This window comes from Thermobia domestica, chromosome 7, assembly GCF_964235325.1.
Source record: "Thermobia domestica chromosome 7, izTheDome1.hap1.1, whole genome shotgun sequence".
In the NCBI taxonomy this organism is placed as follows: Eukaryota; Metazoa; Arthropoda; class Insecta; order Zygentoma; family Lepismatidae; genus Thermobia; species Thermobia domestica.
In genome coordinates this window covers 225,637,628-225,655,562 of record NC_137460.1, presented here as the reverse complement: position 1 = coordinate 225,655,562, position 17,935 = coordinate 225,637,628, and the positions used below count along the sequence as shown (strand labels likewise).

General features: G+C 36.9%; 1 protein-coding gene across 7 annotated transcripts in view; it reads right to left on the bottom strand.

The window, feature by feature from the left end:
* Positions 1–17,935, bottom strand: part of Lar (tyrosine-protein phosphatase Lar) — a 1,526,023-nt gene that overhangs the window by 1,435,937 nt on the left and 72,151 nt on the right. For all 7 annotated transcript variants that reach the window (XM_081765888.1, XM_081765893.1, XM_081765890.1 and 4 more), the window contains exon 2: positions 6,937–7,005. The gene's annotated coding sequence lies outside the window, so the exon portion shown is untranslated. The remainder of the gene's footprint in view (positions 1–6,936; positions 7,006–17,935) is intronic.

Genomic DNA, 17,935 nt, shown 5'->3' with positions numbered 1-17,935 from the left:
TTAACTTTTTTTTTATTTGCTCCAAGACTATTATGGTAATATGTGCAGCACAGTGCGAAAGGGATAATTCGATGGTTGTACAAGTCACAGCTAAATTAGGGTGACAAATAATGACGTTCGATCCTTAGCTTTTTTTTTTTTTTTTTAGTTATTTCTTTGACGACACTTTCAATGTACCTTTCGGCTGCAGGGAAGCAAACCCGGTGAACCCCACCTGATTTTCATATATGTTGTAAATTAGACCACCAGGAACACGAATCTGAAGGAATTTTGACATTTCGAATGTCGGAACTCGAGATATTCGAACATAAATTGACCATTGAAGCAAACTGGACCCACCTGATTTTTATATATTTTGTAAAGTAGACCACAAGGAACACGTATCTGAAGGAATTTTGACATTTCGAATTTCGGAACTCGAGATATTCGAACATCAAGTGAAAACGGAAGCAAACTAGACCCCAACTGATTTTTATATATTTTGTAAACTAAACCACGAGAAACACGAATCTGAAGGAATTTTGACATTCCGAATTTCGGAACTCGAGATATTCGAACATAAAGTAACCAGGAAGCAAAAAGGACACTATTTGATTTTTATATATTTTGTAAACTGGACCAAAATTAGCAATTATCTGAACGAATTTTGACATTCCGATTTCCCGATCTCGAGATACTAGAACTTATACAGTAGTTTTATGTAATATGTATAAAAGTAACGAAGAAAGTTCTGTCGCTTTTTGACCTATCACTTAAAGCATAGATATGTCACCAAAGACGTACCTGGAAGATCAAAAATAGTACCCATCAGTATCAATGACCTTCTGCCAACGTTCGGGATGGGCATGGATTCCTTCGCGGTAGAACTTGGTTTGCCGTGAAGCGAAGAAGGTATCAAGTGCATTTAGCACCTCTACTACGGAGTTGAACTGGAGTCCTCTAAAGTGAGTGTCCAAGGAAAGGAACAGGTGATAACCGGACGGTATAATGTCCGGACAGTATGGCGGATGCAATAGTGTTTCCCATTCAAGGTGTAGGATGGTGTTCCGGCTCATTCTAGCTATGTGGGGCATAGCGTTGTCCCGTAATGGGGGAACCCCTTAGCGATTGAGAAGTGTTGGCTCCAGGGTTTTGAGTTTTTCTTGAACACGGCTCAACTGCTGACAGTAGACAGTTGCATTGATGTTCTTCTCTGACCGCCCGGTAGCAGTTCCCGATGCACGATGTCGTGAGCAGTCCATCAAACACACAGGAGGACTTTCTGGAACGGGAAACAAATCATCTGGGACACATAGACCCAACTTGTAGTGCTTCCCAAATTGATGGAGGTGCTGGCGAATGGTTTCTCGACTAACATTGAATGTTAGCACCAGTTCCTCACATGTCTGTTCGGCTCAATTGCTACCTGAAGATCCTCATTTTGTACATGTGTTGGTCTTCCGGCACGTGTGGTGCGTCTTTCGTGAGTGTTCCGTCGCCGTCCTTAAACTTGCTAAACCACCCTTGCACTGTCTGCGTAATCACGACACCCTCACCAAAGTCCTGAGGTATCTTCCGCCCCGCCACAGTGGCGTTTGATCCAAGTTGGAACTCGTACAGCATACACGCCCCTATGACGCTCTGTGGAGGTTCCATATTCACTCCGTCCTTACATACGTTTACGTTGTAACTGAACTTCCACAACCAGGTAGAATGTCGGATATACCCACACCAACAACTGACCTTCGCCTTATCTCCATTCGCGTTAAACTCACGGTATGAGGGTCAATTTTACACAGAATTTCACAAAAAGCGACAGAACTTTCTTGGTTACCTTTATATATCTCTCAGGACATAATATGTTTCGTATAGAGAATATTGTGTTTTTTTCATATAACGTCTATATTAAACTTTAAGTTTTAATATCTCGAGTTCCGGAGGTCGGAATGTCAAAACGCCTTCAGATTCGTGTTTCTCGTGATCTAGTTTACAAAATATATAAAAATCAGGGGAGGTCCAATTTGCTTCCCTGAATTCCCTTTTCAAACGAAACATTTTTCCAGAGTGTACATTTTGCTTCAAACTGAGTTCTGCCCTGGCTAAGAAACGTAAATTCGCTTCTATAAGAGTCCTTAAAGTTACACTTGAAATTGTCGTTCGGCATTCTTGTAGCTTGTGAATGTATGAATAATTCAAGTATGTTTGTTACAACATCTACAAACGAATACTCATTCGTATAGAACCTCCAATACATTACATAGAAAACACATGAACTATACAAAGAAAACCATTGTGCATTAGAGCAGATCTCTTATTAGCAAATAATTCTGCACACGCGCACTGCTCAGATAGCCCAGAGCTTGAGCCTGAGCGCGAGTCCAAATTTAACTCAATCGCGATTGAGATTGTCAAAGGTGTAGCGGTTTACGTTGAATATACCATACCAACACTTTATCAACTAAGTCCTCTTAGATTTTTCTCCAATCCCAAAAAGCGGGTGGTTTTTCGTGATTAAGATATGTTTAAGCGGGGGACGAATATATAACCTGAAAATCGGGTGGTACCCGCTAAAATAGGGTAATAAGCCAACACTCAATAGAAATAAGGTATATCCCTATTTAAGATCACTACACATGCAACTCATGAAATTCAATTTGAAATATCATCCACTTAGACTGACATCTTTCATATTATTATTACTCTTTCCCCATATTTTTAAAAATAGTACTACCACTCTTTCTTTGGTTAACAAAAAGGCACCACCTCCCTTTCTTAATATAAAGAAAGAGAAAAGAAAGAAAGAAAATCTCTATCGCAATACACAATTTTATTGTTGATTTATTGCCACTCCGATAAATGTGAATGTTGTGGTTTTGCATGTGTCGACTGGCTTCTTATCGCAAGTCCCAGACACCTGCAATAGTTTATACTAGACGGAAACACCGATCATATTTTATTCTGTATCTTTTTACTTCCCAATAACGATAGCCGTGCCTCTTTGAGAAATTGCAACTTATTTTTTTTTTTTATTCTGCCAATTGTAAAAGTATAGAATTTCCCTACACTTTAGGACATTTTAAGAAAAAATACCTTCTTTTCCTTCTGCAAATTTTGATCATTTTTCCCTAAGCCGCCGAGGGAAATTTCCCTCCATCTGGCAACTGAGAGACGGTGTGGGGAAAGATTCTTTGCTGTTTTCTCGTCGTTACTTGATATTAGTGCTGTAGAATTTTTGACATTTGCGGTTTTCAAAACCGAAACCGCAAAAGCGATTTTCAAAACCGAAACCGCAAAAGCGGTTTTCAAAACCGACATTTCGGTTTTATGAAATTTCACTTTTTTCAAAAACCGGTTTTCGGTTTTTTCAAAAACCGATTTCGACAGCACTAATTAAGAGTAAAGGAAAGTGTTATGCGATCAGCAACTGTTCTATATAATGAAGGTATTAAACTGTTCACTTTTAGCTACACAGGAAATCTTTTTAAACTTATGCAGGGCCAACTTGCAAGGTAGCTTATATGGTGCCATACAGACATTTTGCTCAATAGACTTCTTATTTTATGTAAATAACTCGTGTCAAAAACCCAAGAACATTCTAAATACGTCTGGACTGAACAACGAAATGGTCTTGTAACATAGAGTATGAAGAGAATGCCTTAACGGCGCTAACATATTGATACATTTGCCATCAATAACCATAAAAGCAATAAAGCAATGTCACCACTTGCTGTAGTTTTGGACTCGTTACCTTCAATTGACAACTTTTTTATAAAAAAAAAATTCTCTTCAGCTTACTGATCTCCTGGAACACATATCAGAAAAATATGTTCTGAAAGATTTTTAAGAAAGAGCATGTACGCTGGCCAGTGTCCAAATGAATTTAAACATCAGCAGCATAGGAACACCGTTGCTTCAAACGGCCAAGTTCCAAGACAGACAGGTGGCCAACTTATAGAGTACAAAATAATACATATCTTATGGGGGAATATGCAGGTTCGATAGAAAAGAAGTCAACACAAGCAAGTGGCCAACTTATAGAGTAAAAAGTAACACATATCTTAAGAGAAAATGCCGGTTCGATATGATAGAGACCAACATAATCAGGTGGCAAATTTAACAGGTTTTACTGTATTTAAAACAAAATCTATTAACCAAAATACTTTTTTTTTTCTTGTTTTCAATCCATCTTGCTGCACCTCTATGCACTTAACTATTTCTGAAATTAAGTAAACGCAAACAATGAAGTGTACATGCAAACGCATACCATATACTAGTTAACATCTGCATATATAAACAGTGACTTGTGAAATCTTTGGTTCATCCGATCTGCCTCTTGCTGCAAAGTATCTCGGAACTCTTGTTTTAGAGAGCTCTCATAGCGACAATTAACTGGCAACCGCGTTGGATACTTCAGGGAGTGGAAACCCTCACGATGACCTACTGTTACCACGAGTGCAATTTAATGGCCACTGCTGTTATAGCTAACGGAATTTCCGACATTTGTATAAAAGAAAAACAAACATTAAAACAATCCACCAATACTGAGAGTGGTTTTTCAGGAAGGAAAGTTGGAATTACTGCTATTAACACGTTTCTTTCATAGTATATTCCTCGATTTTTACTTTAAAAGAGAAATTCCCAATGTCGCAAATGTTTAATGAGAAAAGGCAACCACATACAAGACATTTTACAAGGAACTAACGTCAATTACCCGCTTAAAATAAGAAAAATTAGTAATATGTTCCGTTAGTAAAGTCACTTTTTACTATTAGTGAAGCACTCTTTGATAGCGATCACTTTCGATCGTTTTTATATACAGGGTGGCCCAAAAGTAGGTATACACCCCTGCACTGATCTAGTATAACATTTATAACATTCTAGTTTGTGGTTTTATTTGTTTCGGCTGTTCCGAGCTTAAGGTATAGATAAAAGGAAATTAAGAGCAAATAATAAAGAAACTGTCTACCTGATGAATAACAATAGGAAATGCTATAAAATGCAATGAGCCGATCAGTACGGTACTATATACCTATTTTTGGGCCACCCTGTATATCTCCCCCTCCCCCAAGTTGCGGGGCTGAAGTTGGATTTAAATGGCATCGAAAGTGTCACCGTTTACCTCAGCGACCCCGAAAACTGTGGGTTTGGCACTAATATCGACCATTTTCGATTATTTTTATATATATCTTCCCTCCCCTATGTTGCGGGGCACGGCATCGAAAGTGCTACGTTCATCTCAGCGACGCGGAAAAGAATGTATTCGACACTGATATTGTCATTTTCGATCATTTGTATATATATATATATTTGGTCTAGGAACTAATTCGTGCGGGTGGACAAGAGATGGCACAACGAACGGAGCGTCCCACAGTTCCGTGTATCCACACATGTGTTGCAAACCCCTGTCATCGCGTATCGTTCGTAGTATAGGGCAGTGGATTAAAGCGTCAACAACACCAGTTTGTAGTTAAGTGAACATCGCGCAATTTGTGCCTGATAAAGTGTTTTTGCGGGATGTCCTGCTGCATTACTTTAACATGCAGAAAAGTGCGACTGAAAGTCATCGTATTTTGGTGGAAGTGTATGGTGACCATGCTCTAGCTGAGCGAATGTGTCAGAAGTGGTTTGCACGGTTTAGAAGTGGTGATTTCGGCTTGGCAGACCAAGAGCGAGCTGGACAGCCAAAAAAATTTCAAGACGAAGAATTGACAGCATTGCTCGAGCAGGATTCGTGTCAAACGCAGGAACAACTTGCAGCAGCACTAGGTGTTGATCAAACAACAGTCTCCAAACGCTTGAAAGCCATGGGAATGATTCAAAAGATGTCACATTGGGTTCCACATGAATTGAAAGACAGAGACGTTGAAAGACGAAAAACCATTTGCGAATTGCTGCTTCAACGACAGAGCAGAAAGGGGTTTCTGCATCGAATTATTACGGGTGATGAGAAGTGGATCCATTACGAGAACCCTAAACGAAAAAAGGCCTGGGTGAAACCAGGTGAACCAGGTCCATCACAACCAAAACGAGATATTCACTGTGCAAAGGTTATGCTGTGCATATGGTGGGATATGAAAGGTGTGGTGTACTATGAGCTGCTGCAACCGGGTGAAACTATGAATGGAGAACGTTATCGACGACAATTAATGCGTTTGAAGCAAGCTCTGGCCAGAACACGACCAGAATGGGAGAACAGACATGATAAACTTATTGTTCAACATGATAACGCTCGCCCACATGTCGCAAAACCGGTCAAAACCTATTTAGAAAATGTCGGATGGGAAGTTTTACCCCACCCGCCGTATTCACCAGACGTTGCTCCTTCGGACTACTACTTGTTCGATTGCTTGAACAACGATTTGATTGGACAGCGGTTTACTTCTTCAGAAGATATCGAAACATGGGTCTCTGACTGGATCGCTTCCAAGGATGAGGACTTCTTTCGCCACGGAATCCGTACATTGCCTGACAGATGGGCGAAAGTGGTGGCTAGCGATGGACAATATTTTTCTTAAGGTATTTATGTATTTTGTGTTTGTACTACAGCTTGAATGTGTGCGTACCAACCGCACGAATTAATTCCTAGACCAAATATATATATATATATATATATATATATATATATATATATATATATATATATATATATATATATCCCCTCCCCCAAGCTGCGGGGCTGAATTTGGATTTAAACGGCATCAGAAGTGTCACTGTTCTTCTCACTGACGTGGCGATGTAACATATTCTTAAAACATAGAGAGAATTATGAATTAAAAACATACAAAAATGTCTCAATCTTCTAAATTTTTAAAACTGACAGGGCAGCGTTTCGAAGATGCATGAAGAATAGCGAATCTTCCACATTCTATTGGTTAGTAAAAAAGAAATCAGAAGGAGATCAGTTATTACTAGTACACTGACTAAACATTATTTCATGATAAAACTTAATTTACATACCGTTCTTTTTGTTAGGCTAAGCCCCCTAAACCCAAGGTCACAATGCGTCCAAAGCAGCGGTGAACATACCTGCAAGTAAGAAAAAAAAAATACATAAAACCTGTAGAAATAAATAAGACAAAATCGACACTCTTAAAAATAAGTATTATATGATATAAATATATGTTTGGAGTCACAAGGTAATACGTTTTAGGACAGGGTTTCTCAAGTCGGGGATCGGTACCCCTATAAGGGTGACGCGAATAGGAGTGAAAAAGGTACATTTAACTAGAATCTAGTAGCAAAAAAAAAAAAATATTTTAAAGGATAGTTTTCAATTTCTTATTTTAATAAACATTTTGAGCTTTAAACAAAGTCGTTTTGACGTATGATTAGCGTCATACTAAGGATTTGAGTAACTGATTAGCATGTAGTAATTGACTAAATTAATCACATGTGAATAATTAATTTAGAGCAGAGTGCCCTGGTATAGCCACAATAAGGCAATTAATTGTCTGTCTTTCTTTCTTTCATTCCTTTTACCTCATCGGGTAAGTTAACTATAAAACACCTATTAAGCCATTCCTCTAAGATAGAACTGTTTCTTAGTGAACAGTGAGAGATGAGTCGAAAATTTCCAGTTTTCTGAAGAATACATACAACTATTCGGTCTGTAGGGATGGTATCGAGGCGAGACGAGGCGACACTTTGTATACTCTCGGTCTCGTCTCGGAAATCTCGAAGTAAATAGTGTGAAATTACAATTGTGAAAGGATTATTGTCGTACAGTCTGTTATTTCCGCTCTGTATTTTTTGCTTTCATTTCCCACTTAGAATTATGATATGGTGTACCTCTTCATAGCTAATTTGCTAGCACTAATGCTTTCCATGCGTGTGTTCCAGGTTCAATCTTCAGTGAGTATATCATACCTGAGATAAAACCCTAATAGAACCCATATTTCACTTTCAGCAATAGACTTTCTCATATAGTTTCAGTACTGCCTATACAATTAATGTCTATTAGCTCCAGTACTATACTATAGTTTATTTCCTTCCTTTGAATCAAAATTGTTCAAAATTTCCTAACGGATAACACAACACACAGCAGCGAATGCATTTAATCGTACCGAAATTGAAATTTTACAATTTCTCATTTATTATCCAATACATCCTGCTTTGACTGTCATTTTAAAAAACAGAATACAACGTCCATTATCTTAACAAATAGGGTAAATTATTACTACAATATTTTTTGTTTCAAATTGATCAAATGCTTTATTACCGTTTCACACCTCCATGTTTGATTGACACTTTATAACACGAACTTCTTGAACCTTGTGGTGAGAGCTACGATATTCGTCTTTGCTATGTGTGGTCTCGAGTTGGATCACCAAACAAGGTAGGTTTAAAGTCTGATGTCTCACATAATTCGGGAGTCTCGCCTCGATTTATAGAGGTCTGTGTCGGTCTCGTCTCGGTATATAAAAATCAGTCTCGGTCTCGGTACCATCCCTAATTTGTACATTTGAATATCATTCTATTTGCCTTATTCCTGCTCCGACTACAGCTCTCCAACACTATTAAAACTAGAAACAGTTTATTTTTACCACTTCCGGTTTCAGCATCGCCTCCATCAACCAGTGGCGGATCTAGAAGGTAAAAACTTGGGGGACCAGCCAGAAAACAGACTATCATAGGTACAGCATGAGTTGACAATTTTTCATGGGTCTTGAAGAAGTTTCTCAACTTAAGTCTCTTTCGATTGATATTATGGCTAGGTTGGACGCTGATATTGTGGATCTCAAGTATTATTTTACACATTGCATAAAAAAAAAATTAAGAATGCTCCAAGAGCATTGCCAGAACGAACTTAACAGGGATTATTTTTTCTTATCAAACAGGAATTAATTTTTCTTATCAACTTCTACAGGCTTTATACCAATTGTTCTATGTACTTATTATTATATTCATTAAACAATTATTCTAATATACCTATCCATTTATAATTTCCTTGAGTACTAAATGTTTTCCATATGTTTGTTAAAGAGTTCTGTTAAAACATTCTATGATATGTTCTTTTACGAAGACAAATGCTGAAAATGGAGGGCTTAAAATTGAAAAGTTCGCAAAATATCATCTCTCTATGACTTACGGTTCCCAAGATATGGCTCCTTAAATCTTCCGAAATCCGGGTTTTTTTTTTTTTTTTTTTTTTTTTTAATATCTGGGGAACAGTAGCCAGTTGGACAGTGGCCACCATTACTATTTGCAACCAAAATATTCACCAATATATTAGGTATTGATCAATACCAATATTATCTCCATATGACTTATGGTTCCCGAGATATGGCTCATTAAATCTCCGGAAATCGAAACTTTTTTTTGCCAATATCTTGCGAATGGTAAGAGTGACGCGAAAAATTCCATCACTTTTTTAAAAAAAAGATTTTGATGCTCTGTCGAATGGAGGGCTCAAAATTGAAAAAAATCGCGAATAACATACACACACAGACAGACAGACAGACAGACAAAATTCAGCAACGAACTTGTTAAATTCGTTGAAAATTGCAGATGAAACCATATCTAGTGTTTAAAAAAAAAATCAATAAACATTAAAAGCCAACGCTTACTACAAACTTTCAAAAATGTATAAATAATAGCTTCAATTACTTTTGTCGCTCAAAAAACTGTCGGGGGGAGGGGGCTAGGTCCCAGGGTAGATCCGCCACTGCCATCAACAAGCATTATTCCTAACTTCTGACCCTGAACATCCTGGTCAAAATTAGTGGTCATCCATCAAGTAGAGTACTTATTGAAATTTCGTCTGTTGAACGAACGGAGAGACAGTATAAACATACAAAGGAGTTGACTGATACACTGAGGTCCATAATAATAATAATTTTTAAAGAAACGCAAATATATTGATTGGATAGTAAATCGAACAGAGATATCTACGAAACAAATTAAAATTCCACTTCTGTTTAAACAATGAAATAAGCTGAATGCCCTAACACTAATTACTGCTTAGGGGGAAAAAAAACGATATTTTCGAACAGATTTTACTAATGCATGCATCGGCTATAATACCAATTACGTAACGAACGTAACATAAAGACAGAATGCCATGATATCAGCACATTACATGATGCTAATAACTCATAAAAGCGCTTTTTCTTTCTTTTTTTCTTTTTTTCTCCACTAGTAAGTCATTTTATGATTAAAGAGTGAAAGTAAAGCTTTCATTGCGTGAAGTGCAACATAACAAACCCCAATTACTGTTAACAGTAATTGAAGTAACTAGCAGATGGTTAACAGGTTTGATATTTTTATATCATTCAACATAGATGCTAATTCAAGTAGTATATTTCTACGTAGATGTATTATTTCAAATCTGCAACTGAGCTACTCTACGCGTAAAATAGGTTAGCCAAACCTTGTATTATACCTATAAATATTACGATCATAAAAGAAACATTAGATTTAAAAAAAAAAAAAAAAAGTAGTGTCTTTAGCGGGTAGGAACGGGCCTATCCAAAAGTTTTGAAAAATATATAGACGCTAAAAGATACAAAAAAGAGTAAATATATTTTCCACTATTTACCTAGATATATTGATGGTTGATAATTATTTAACAAACAGCATCAACCACTACTAGAAAAGTAATTTCCTACTGTCATTAATCAATCAAATGTGCACATGTATTCATAAGCGAAGGAGCGGGCCTACCCAAAATCAAAATGCTAAAGCCGCCCCTGGTGCATTTTCGCCGATCCCAAGAGGTTCGTCCAATACATGGCTGAAGTAGTACTCTTATTGGCCACATAAGGATGACGTCACAAAGATTCAAGTTCAACTTGCTACTATGCGTGCTGCTTTCGTTTCTCTGTTTTTGGTGTGTGAGTATTTAAAAACAGAGAGAGGAGATTATGAATATTATTACCTGTTAAATACATTGCATTATAATTCTTGATTTATGTTCACTTCTCCTTAAATAAATTATCCTTAAGTAAGTCTTCGTCCAAATAAAAGTGTTATAACACGCTCTTCACATGAATTGCAATTTTAACATTTTTATTAAATCACAGAAACAATATTAGCTGATGGTGCTCACAATGAATACACTGGCTTTTGCAGAAATCTTGCACTTTGTTATGAAACACCTTCTTTTGATTTCAAATTTGCGTACAGAACTTGGGTTCCACTCAATTGATGTGTATAATTGAAAACGTCTTGGCTTTGTTACTTTACCATGTACAAAAACGTTTCTAAGATTAACTTTACATTACACGCTCCAATTCGTCTTTATTTGCATCCAAAAGTAGGTCTGGTTTAGAAGTATTTTGCGGCAAATAGCGTTGTAGGGTCGTTATTGATAAGCCATCATCGGTTCAATTGCATGAGAAATACCCACCAACCTGAACTAGGTGGCCATTATTAGCTAACATTCTTTATGAACCATATAAGGATACCAACTGGAACATACAATGTGAATTGTATTATATTTCGTTGGTGTTTAGCATCCCTTTCAACACCAAGGTTATAATGAGACATGGACCTACTGCTTCACGTGGAATCCGAACTACATGAGAATACGTCGGGAATCGAATCTGTATCTCCTGGGCCAAAAACGCGTGTTAACGATATAGTCATGATATAGTTCCAGACAATGTAAAGTTAACCCGGTTTTTCTTTAGAATGAATATACTAGGGCCAACTTTACATCGCCTTAAACTTTAAACCAGAGATATTTTGTAACAGATGGTATTGTTGTATCTTTATTGATAATGGTTTCTTGATGCAATTATATCATCAAGTGCGTAAAATACAAGTCAATCTGTGCTGACTGGTCTGTACAAGCTAGTTTTGCATCAAATCCGCACAAGGGCAGGACAAAGCAGGAAGCACAAGTGGGAGCTTATAAAGTGTAAGTGATAATGTTTAAAGCAGTGGTTCCCAAACGTTTACCTGGCGCCTCCTTCTTATACCCGATACTTCTCGCTAACCTCCCTCCCACTCATTGGCCATATGTGCTTTTCGTCTTATTTCAGATTCATCATTGAAATCTCGTCTTCAATAATAATAATAATAATAATAATAATAATAATAATAATAATAATAATAATAATAATAATAATAACAATAACGATAATGCAATCATAACCATATTTTCATCTTCAGTTTCCTCGTAGCTATATACAGTGGCGGCGATTGGACGTTAAAAGTGGGCAAGGCATGACCTGAATATTTGTTTATCAATGTTAGTTTACCTCGTTGATGCTAACACTTTGTTTGAGGAAAAGGTTATACAGCTATAGGTTTTCAGTTAAAATACCGCATATCGTATTTCATATTGTATTAAGTAAATTGACAAGAGCAACGCATGTAGGCACTAGCCCTCTGTATTGTTAAACAACGAAAGTGTAAGAAGAGGTTTGATTTCTTCCTCATGAACATCTTAAAATTCTGTCTGGAAAATTGTGTGGTCAGATTATTTAATAACAAATTTGCAAAACAAATAGATAGAAAGGTTAATATTAATCATAGTAATGATTAATGAGGCTTGTTTATCAAAAGTTACATTGAAACCGGAGATTAATGAACAACTTATATTTTTAATTCCACACGTGCTATTAAATGTATGTTATTACTCTTAGAAAGACTGCTACGAGCGTACCGGTATGCTACATTTAAAGAAATATATTTGTAGCTTCCCGAAATATGTTCGTTGCCATTAGGTGCAGTTTTCACTTTCTTGGAACAACTCAACAATACTTAGATTCATGTGGTTCGGATTCCATGTTAATCATTAGGTCCGCATCTCATATAGCCTCGCTGCTGAACAGGACGTTAAACTCAAAATCAACTCAACCCAACTCAACAATACTTAGAAACACTCCACACTATAGTTATACAAAATAATTTTGAAACTTAGAATTATGTTGAATTCACTAAATTTAATTGTATATACACTCGTACATCCCTAAACACACCACTTCACTCCTATATGACACTGCAAAACAATAGAAAAATAGAAGTTTTTTCTTATTACTGTTTTATTCAATATTCCTTACTATTAGGGAAAAAAAAGAAAATAGGCCTACATTTTAGGAACTGTCAATTTTTATGCAATTAAAGAATAATTTGTAAAATACTTTTTTTTTTTTTTTTTTTGAAATGCTACCTCAATTAGTTTTAAAGCGGCTGAATAACATTGTAAGAAATGAAAGTACGCTGGAATTATTGGACTCCAATAGGTTAAATTTTTGGACCATTTTCCGTGGCAATTAAAACGCAATTCCTGTAGCTTTCTTAACTCTACGGGAAGAGAAATAACCAATACGTACTCAAGCAACGGCAAATATATGGCATCATTCTTTTATATGAACCAGTAATATATACAATAACTTTACATTTCCAAATGAAACTATATACATCAATGGGTCACTTGAAAAAAGTGGGGGCAACTGCCTCCCTTTGCTCCCCGTAATCGCCGCCCATGGCTATATGATTAGCATAGACGTCTTCGGCGCGAGAGGTCTGACAAGGAACCCTAGGTATCTATCAGAGCCCGATTTTCATGAAACTTTGTATATAGATAGAGTGCCTCGGGAAACACACACAGCCAAAATTGTAGTTGCAGAGTCCACGACGTTGGGACACTAGGGCTCGAGAAAGATCAAATGTGAAACGTCAGTACATTAAGGACATGGTGAGAAAATGCAAGTTTTTCTTTAAAACTTGTCATTGTAACCACACGAAATGAGCATACATGGATACGAGATGGTAGATATGATCTGCTAAAAGTGATAAAAAGAATATCCGCCATCTTGAAAGAAGCCATGTTGAAACTGGAGCGTTTGGTATAAATGAGAAGAGGGTCATGCGATGCATCAATTTGAACATAAATATACACAAAAACCAGTTGGTGAAGTTTGTTGTGGGATTATTATTTCTGTGCTTCTGGCAGAGTGGTTTAGGTACAAGATGTGCAAATTGTATCTCATAACACTCGAGCAGATGCAGCTTATGGTGAACTTCAAGTGGGATCAGTGCAACTAGAAAAACAGAGCGAACTATAATTTTAGCACTACATGATTGCTGTCAGAGTCAACATATAATTTTTGTGGATGTGCTGATACAACGGGTTCTTCATAATAATCCCATGGTTAGCATTAATTTGTAACTGTTTATTATATTTCCATTAATTCGAACAGAAATGAGAACGCCTATCAGTTCACTCATAGCGCTCCATACCCTCCATCTGCTCGAGTGTCATGAGATACCTTTGCTCATTTTGTACATAAACCACTCTACCAGAAGCACAGAAATAATGTAATCCCACAACAAACTTCACCAACTGGTTTTTGTGTATATTTATGTTCAAATTGATGCATCGCATGACCCTCTTCTCATTTTCAGCAATCGCACCAGTTTCAACATAGCCTCTTTCAAGATGGCGGATATTCTTTTTATCACTTTTAACAGATCATATCTACCATCTCGTATCCATTTGTGTTCATTTCGTGTGGTTACAATGACAAGTTTTAAAGAAAAACTTGCATTTTCTCACCATGTCCTTAATGTACTGACGTTCCGCATTTGATCTTTCTCGAGCCCTAGTGTCCCAACGTCGTGGACTCTGCAGCTACAATTTTGGCTGTGAGTGTTTCCCGAGGTACTCTATCTATATACAAAGTTTCATGAAAATCGGGCTCTGATACATACCTAGGGTTCCTTGTGAGTGATTTTCGGCGAGAACTTATGTAGTAACGATTTTACGTTAAGCCAGGAGATCCGGATTCGATTCGCAGCGTAATTCAATGTGGTTCGGATTCCACGTGAAGCAGTAGGTACATGTCTCATTATAACCTTGGTGTTAAAAGGGATGCTAAACTCCAACGAAATATAATGCAATTCACATTGTATGTTCCAGTTGGTATCCTTATGTGGTTCATAAAGAATGTTAGCTAATAATGGCCACCTAGTTCAGGTTGGTGGGTATTTCTCATGCAATTGAACCGATGATGGCTTATCAATAACGACCCTACAACGCTATTTGCCGCAAAATACTTCTAAACCAGACCTACTTTTGGATGCAAATAAAGACGAATTGGAGCGTGTAATGTAAAGTTAATCTTAGAAACGTTTTTGTACATGGTAAAGTAACAAAGCCAAGACGTTTTCAATTTTACACCATCAATTGAGTGGAACCCAAGTTCTGTATGTAAATTCGAAATCAAAAGAAGGTGTTTCATAACAAAGTGCAAGATTTCTGCAAAAGCCAGTGTATTCATTGTGAGCACCATCAGCTAATATTGTTTCTGTGATTTAATAAAAATGTTAAAATTGCAATTCATGTGAAGAGCGTTTTATAACACTTTTATTTGGACGAAGACCTACTTAAGGATAATTTATTTGTACCGTGTAAGAAGCGAACATCAAAAATTATAATTCAATGTATTTCACAAGTAATAATATTCATAATCTCCTCTCTCTGTTTCTAAACACGCACACACACAAAGAACAGAGAAACGAAAGCAGCACGCATAGTAGCAAGTTGAACTTGAATCTTTGTGACGTCATCCGTATGTGGCCAATAAAAGTGCTACTTCAGCCATGTATTGGACGAACCTCTTGGGATCGGCGAAAATGCGCCCCTGGTGGCGTGGTCGTTTAATTAATTCTTTTGTAGGCGAAATAGTATGGTAAGGAACGACCTACATTAAAAGGCTTGATCTTGTACGATTATGTGCGTACTCGCCAACTGCACCCAATTCAAACCCCGGTTAGTAGGCTCTATCCACTCCAATCTCAAATTCCTTGTCAAACTAGGTTGATCGTGCACTGGGTGAATTTCAATTTTAGCTCCCTCCCTGCACTAGTGGATCTCTGAATTCTCTTCTAAATTTCTACACTTTCCTTCTGAATTAATTCAAGATTCTCAAATAAGAAAATAAAGCAGGTAGCTAGTTTCTGGCACCTGGATAGTATTATAGTTAGGAGGACATGAGGTACAAACGTTAAATAAACACAAGGGTATGAATGGCGAAAGAAGCGTTTTCAAAGAAGAAAAGTCTATATTATGGATCCTTGAAGAAAGAGTTCAGAAAAAAAAAGTCATAAAATGTTTTGTGTGCACTATCGTACGACAAAAGCAAATAATAATAATAATAATAATAATAATAATAATAATAATAATAATAATAATAATAATAATAATAATAATAATAATAATAATAATAATAAACTAACTCTATGGCCTATGGAACCCGGAGGTCCAATGCCGCGTTCAAGGGCGCCCATGAGGGGAGGGCAAGGTGGGGCGCTCGATCCCCCATGAGAAAATTGTACTTGGGAATATTGAAAACCCAATAGAATTTTTACATTAATTACAGCAAAATTTGAAACTATACTTTAAAAAAAAATGTCGCTTATACTTGCTCCCCCTTGGAAACCACAACATGGGCGCCCTTGGCCGCGTTCACAAAAGCTTCCCATTGACTTTTATCCTTAGCCAACTAGATCCAGTTTCTACTTTGAACTCCTATTTCTGCGAGATCTATCTTAATATTGTCTTCCCATCTGCGCCTAGGTGTTACTAATGGTCGTTTTCCGATTGGACTCCCAGTTAACACTTTGAAAGCGTTCCTACTTTCTTAAATCCTGGCTACATGACCTGCCCACCTAAGCCTCCTAGACTTGATGACCCTAACAACCTTTGGTAAATCGTACAAATTATGTAGTTTCTCGTCATGATGTTTCCGCCATTCTCCATTACTGTTCCTCTTGTGTCCGAATATTCATCTCAGGATCTTGTTCTCATACTTTCAGTCTATGTTCTTCCCTCAGAGTAAACGACCATGTTTCGCAACCATACAACACAACAGTCATGATTATCGTTTTATATATTTTAAGCTTCAAATTCCTCAACAGAATTCGCGAAAAGAGATTTTGAACTGGATAATAACACCAATTCCCTGCTTTTGGACGACATTTAATTTCTTCGTGAATACGAGATTTTCGTATGATTTTCGTCTGTTAATATTGATCCTAGATATTTGAAAGCTTCCACTTTATCAAGAGTATTATGTGATATTTTAACGCATCCATAATTTGCCGTATTACGATCCCGATCCATGTATTTAGTTTTCTCTCCATTTACTTCTAACCCCATGTCCCTGCAAGCATTTAATAAAGCCTCTGCATTTCTTTCTATTGTTCTCCTATCATCCCCTATTAAATTTACATCACCAGCACACGCCATAACTTGGTGAATACCATTCAATTCTAGGCCCTGGTTGCTATGTTTGATTTTCCTTATAGCGTATTCCAGGGCAAACTTGAATAATAATACTATTTAATAAAAACACTAGAGGTTTACGAAATGTGACTGTGGAGAATAATGGAGAAAATGATGGGTCAAACAGAAAACGAATAAGGTGGTATTGGAAATAGCGGGAGAGAAAACAATTTTAGATGTAATTCCAAAGATAAAGAGAAGCTGAGAAGAGACTATTATCACGGATGTGCTAGAAGCTATGGTGGTAAAGAAAAGACGGAAGTGACGAAAGATGCCGCAGTTAATTTACAGTATTACTACTACTATGCTTCTACACTACTATACTACAGAGAAATATTAAGCAGAAATAAAATCAAACCACTAAAATCCTAACTAAAAAAAAAAAAAAAAAAAAAAAAAGTGGTCCTCCATATTAATCATTACGACGAAACACAAGCATGAAGCAGGTATTCAACAGCTTTATGAAATGTTTATATTCATCCTCGGAAATAAAAAAAAAAAATGCAGGGAAAGTGTTGGCCTGGGATCGACAAGCGAGTCCCTTTCAGCATCGAGACTATATGAGATACGAATCTACAGCTTAATGTAAGATCTGAACTATATGAGCTTCTGCCGGCAACCTAAGTCTTCCGCGTCGAAGACGTGCACACTAACCATACAGCCAATTAGGAAGCTCTTGATAGTATTGAATTTAATAATATTACAAGCGAGTTTTGACCA